Source organism: Euphorbia lathyris, chromosome 6, assembly GCF_963576675.1.
Source record: "Euphorbia lathyris chromosome 6, ddEupLath1.1, whole genome shotgun sequence".
NCBI lineage: Eukaryota > Viridiplantae > Streptophyta > Magnoliopsida > Malpighiales > Euphorbiaceae > Euphorbia > Euphorbia lathyris.
The window spans coordinates 79,357,329-79,363,328 of record NC_088915.1 but is presented as its reverse complement, the minus strand read 5'-3'; positions in this window follow the sequence as shown (position 1 = coordinate 79,363,328).

Genomic DNA, 6,000 nt, shown 5'->3' with positions numbered 1-6,000 from the left:
ATTAATTTGATTTTATCAATTCTAATTAGATTAGGATTATGAATTAAATTACTTAAAGGATAAATAAGTTAGGAGTTTTAATTAGATTATATTACTCCTATTATTATCCTATAAGGTTACTAATATTATCTTTATATTTAAGATATAATTATAGATAATAAATAAGAATTATATTCCGAATTAAATTCTTATTCAGTAATCTAATTCTATCTAACTAGGGTTTAGATACAAGAGGATATAAATACCCCCTTATATGCAATTTTTCGAAATACACAAGTAAACCGAGAGAGAGAAAATTTCGACCCACACACTAGAGGACGAGATTATCTACCGCTTCCTTCCGTTCGATTGATTTTCATCTCTTTCTCTTTATCCTTGATCTTGTGTTGATTAATTAGAGACAATCTATTTTGGTTGTTATAAACGGTTGATTCTAACTTGATCTTCAATTGTTTTGTTTTGTGTTCGGGAACTCGAAGTAAGAGTTGTGGGCACTTCGTTTTCAACGGTAGATAGAACTTCTGAAAGGTATTTCTTTTATCGCTCTTTATATGAAATAACGATTAACGGATCTTGGGTTAATGGAAATAGGTTAAAATTTTTATATTTCCGCTGCTATACGTTAGCCTATTTTCCTTCATCAAGTTCCTCCTTGATGTTTCCATCCCTTCCTCTCCCTCTTCTTCCTCCTCTTGCCCCTTTTCCTCCTCTTCCATCCCTTCCTCCTGCATCCCTTACTCCCCCTCTTATTCCTCTTCCACCTCCTCTTCCTCCTCTTTTTCCTTTCCATTCCTCCTCATGTTTAACCTCGATAGTCAAATCTTCTATTTCTCATTTGTCTTCACGCGTAGGTAAAGATGATTGGACAACTTGGTTAACCAGAAGAGTAAGTTGTCCATGATCTATATCAGCATCATGGCCGTCATGGCTCTCATCCTGTTAAAACACCAAGTAGAAACACAGATTATATCATTATTCTATATTAAAAGCACCGGATTAAACATTAAAAACAAACTTACATCAATCATTATAACAATTTTCCTCTCCTTATGCTCTATCTTCTCCCTCTCCTCGTGATCTTTCTTCTCCCTCTCCTCATGCTCTTTCTTCTCCCTCTCCTCATGCTCTCTCTTCTCCCTCTCCCCATGCTCTTTCTTTTCCCTAGCCTCCTGCTCTCTCTTCTCCCTCGCCTCTTGCTCTTTCTTCTCCCTCTCCTCCTGCTCTTTCTTCTCCCTATCTTCCTGCTCTTTCTTCTCATTCTCCTCCATATCTTTTCCTCCAATCTCCATCTCATACATATGAAACTCCCCCTCATACATCCCACGTTCCACATCCCGTTGTGACTTCAGTTCATGCACATCACGTTCTACAACGGACAATCTATTTACAAAGGCATTCATTTTCCTCTCTTGCTGACCAAACTGTTCAGTTATCATCTTCTCTTGCTCAGCAAACTTGTCATTCATTTTCTTCTCGTGCTCAGCAAACATCCTCCTCAGTAGTCGTTCCAGACTAGATTGTTTCTTCTTCTGGACAGGTACTCTAGGAGAGACAATGAAGGCATTTTCATCATTATCAGTCTCAGATTCACTATCATCCTCTACATCAATATCTCCCCCTTCATATGTACCCAATCCCTCATGTTCCTCCTTTTTCATGCCTTCATCCTCTTGCTCCCCTTTCCCCTCTTCTTCCACCTCTTTCCCCTTTGCAACCTCTTGCCCCTTTTCCTCCTCTTTCCCTTTTTCCTTCTCTTGCCCCTTTTCCAAATCGGTAAACACTTGGTCATAATTACACGGAAGACCATCCACATGGTTTACTAGATGTTCATACCATGAGCTTTCTTTCTCCATGTCTTCAGCTGTAAGTTGTGTGGCATTTGGTTTTATACCCGACTAAAAATACAAATGTACAAATAAACAAGTCAGTCAGATGTATAGCACAATAGTGACACATATAGGCACAATGATTGGCCAACTTACTTCAAAAATGGCTAGAACGTTGGGCAATTTAGCGATACCGGTCTTTTTCCATCGTAGCCATCGTGGGATGCGAGTGCCTTTCTTCTCATACCATGCGTGGGTGGCATCCCATACTTCCAACAACCAAGCCTGCAACAAAGTTCCAATTCATTATTTATGCCTATTACCAACATTTCTAGTATACAGATGTTGAGCGATTTCCGCAAGTGCACGGTTTCGCTTGTAGTAATAAAAATATCGATCCCACAGGGATACGTTTTTTAACGAAAAACTTATTTTTGAATCTGTTAATTTCGAACTTGTTAGATTTACTATTGAATGTAAATGAAAAGTGAAATTTGTCTAATTGAATTTAGGAAATTGTTTAATTGAGTTTGTGGACTTTGAATACTTGAAAATGCTGGAATAAGATTTTATATTTAGAATATATCGATTGTTAGAAAGATCTTCTGATTTTAAGGGTGAATTTTACAAAACAGGAACATTTAGAACTTTTTAGAAAAACGAATGAATTTATTCATTTGCATTAAGCAAAGAAAACAACTTAAACTTTGTATCAATTATGATGATGAAATAAATGACGGAACCTCTAATTAATTGGTTTTGAACGCGACAAAACCCTTTCGGGATAGTTGCCCTTACTCAAATTAAAACTCTTTCGAGATGATAATTTGCCTAAGTGTTCAACAAAGTTTCCTTGTAATGATTTTGAATTCAACTGCGTATTAATGAAAACACCAGCCTCACTTATATTGGATTGGTTACCATAAGTGTTGCATAACGATTTGTCGAATAGAACGGACTTTATTATATGAAATATAAATTGATACAAGTTTACAGAGAACAAGGAGCATCGAGTTCTTCGAGGGCGTGCAAGTGAACGGCTTGATCGGTTCCTTTCCTTGGGTTTCCTAAGAGGTTGTCAGGCTCAGGGGCGAACACTCTACTCAATCTTCTCGCTGTAACTTCGTAATAGGGATTCGGTCGGCCACTACCATGATGCAAACTAAAACTGGAACAATGTCTAAACGCTACTGAGATGTAATTAAACTATAAACAATATGTGTACCTCATCTTGTTTTGTACAGAATCTAATTTCTAACTCTCGAAATGTTTTACTTAGAACTTAGACATAAGTTCTACGCTCTGATTCTATATCTATATTATAACATTTCATTGCATTTTTTTCTCAACATCAACTCTTTATTTATAGATGTTGAAGGGTTGTGTTTGAAGTGATGTATCCGTTGGTTAAGAGTTGTGTCCGTTGTGAAAGGACGTCTTTATCCACTTGAACGAACGCGTTTCTTGGATTTCAACATGTGTAAAATGCATTTGGTAAATTTTCTGCACTTACCGAGGATAGGAATCCTCGGCCGTGAATGACGTAGCATTAAGTTGAACGTTGGACGAAGGGGAGAAATGGCTAAACCACGCGTGTCGCGATCGCGGGTGGTGGATTCGCGGTCGCGGCTTGGTGAGTTTTCCGTTTCTTTGCTTTCGTTCGTGTCCTCGACTTGGTGCTTTCGATTTACGTCGTCTTTGACTCATTTTGTAGGGTTTTTCTTCTGTTTTAGATCCTTTTTCGTTCCTATTTGGATTTTACCAAATATTTAGGTACCTTGCAAGAAAGAAAGATATTCGAGAGTAAAAGTAATCTAAACAGATATAAATAACACGAATTTGTAATAAAAATGATGTAAATGTTAATGATATTTTAGGTATATTTTGGGCTTAACAACAGAATATACACACATCATACCTAAAATACATGTGCAAAACCATATAGGTTGTATGAGACACGGTTAGTCCTAAAATTCTCCCTATAAGCGACCAATTGATCAATTCGGTCTTTTCCACCAATTATCCCATTAACAAGAGACCTGTAGGTCACATCCGAGGCACAAATACCCCACGTGAACTCGTTAAACAATCTTGGAAATTCAGCAAGTTCTAACACCCAAGGAAGATCTTTTTTCGCGGCAGTGTTATCCAACAGACAGCCAATGACAAAATACAACATGGCAAATGAAACTGCATCCTGATCAGGTTCATTCTTCCAAACAGTTTACAGCATAATTGTGTCCACGTCTTTAAAGGTTGGTGTAGGGATGCCTGGAAAAAACTTATTCCTAAATCTATATGGCTTATTTATCGCACTAAACCTTTTGGTAAATGCTTCCATGTCTCCAAACCGTAACCCACTTAGGAGTCCAAACTCCCAATCCCCAAATCTTATCTCAACACCTCTAACTTTGAAGCAAAGCTCCCTGGATTTGAGGTCTTCACGTATGATCTCCCTTGTTAAAAGGGTATGACAGAGGACTCCTGCAAATACTGTATTGGTCATATCCAAATACTGCCCAAAGCAACTCTTCCTAAATAGATTTACTTGGTTTGGTGTTAAACAATCCTTTATATGTTTTCCTGCTTCTAGGTTACACCTAACTGTGATGACGCTTTCCGTTCCAAATGCTTTTTTGTATTTATATTCAGATTTCTTCTTGGCTGTCTTCTTCGAAGGAGAGCCATGTTCATCTCTATTCCTCTTGTCTACACGATCATGCTGAAAAATGTTGTAGACATATCATCAGAGAACATACAATTAAGCTAATTATAACGTTGAGCTAGAATGAGCTAGCGTATGCTAAAATAAGAGAGTTATCGACAATTAGCTCGACGATATGAATGTTCTATCGGCAATAGATCATCGATATGAATGTTCTATCGGCAATAGATCGTCGATATGAATGTTCTATCGACAATTAGCTCGACGATATGAATGTTCTATCGGCAATATATCGTCGATGTGGATGTTCTATCGGCCATTAGTCTGTCTATATCTATGTATTATCTACAATTAGGTTGCCGATGAACATACATATCGACGAATTTCAACCAAACCGAATGACTTCCTAACACCAGACGAACCCAGATAAACCCTAGCACCAGAAGAAGTAAACGAAACGAAACGAAATATTCCTTCTCAAACACAACAAATGTACATACAATACAAGAGAGAAATGCAAATGTAAAGTCAAGTTATTTACCCTCTTTTTCATCCTTCCTTCTGAATTCGATTCGTTGTCTGAGCTTCGTGTTCTCGCCATGTCCACTCAAAGTAACAGAGATTCGCCGTATGAAATGTACAGAATCGGACAATGAATCACCGGAAAGTTAGAGAGAGGAATAGCGGGGTGTTAGGTTAGAGAGATGGAAGTTTGAATGTTAAAGAGCGGGAGCGGAGTGTTAGAGATGAGGGCAAGGTTGGAATTTTGTTAATGAAATGTGTTAGTTTTGGTGAGTTTTTCAAAATGAGTTATAAAAGAAAATTAGCCCCTTAAAAGGTGCTAGTTTTGTAATTGTCCCTTTTATAAACTCCATAAGTTTTTAGTGACATGTATTTTCTTATATTTGTTGCAGTTCAACAAAAAAAAAAAATGGAAGAAAAAATAATAATAGAGTTAAACATGTTTTACCAGTCATGTTTTCATGTATCATTTTATTAGCCTTTTCTAATATATATTAGGATGCTCATTTGATATATTGACTTAAAAATATAGGATGGTTGTCCACATATGGAGTGGTTGTGTATCATATTACAGAAGCTTTTACTAGAGCAATAAAATGAATTGAAAAGCATTTTGGATACAGACCCTCTCAACTTTTCTCTTTACACGAAACAACAAATGATATAATAAAGAAAGAAGCAATGTACAAAATACCTGAAAGGATGTATTTTAGCTGATGTGGTTCGGTTTGTATGTATATAATAAAATGCTACGAGTAATAGAATGTGATAATTTTCCTAAAATAATAATAATAATAATAATTTAGCATTTTGTAGCATCTCTCTTGATAATTTGCCTCCTAATTTCAAATTCTTAATTTGAAGTACATATCATTTTCAATTTTATTGTTTATCTAAGATTTTTAAATTTGAATATCTAAACATAATTGAATGTATTTGAATCTCAATTGGATTCTATATCATTCTAACGTATGTATTTTGAATTTC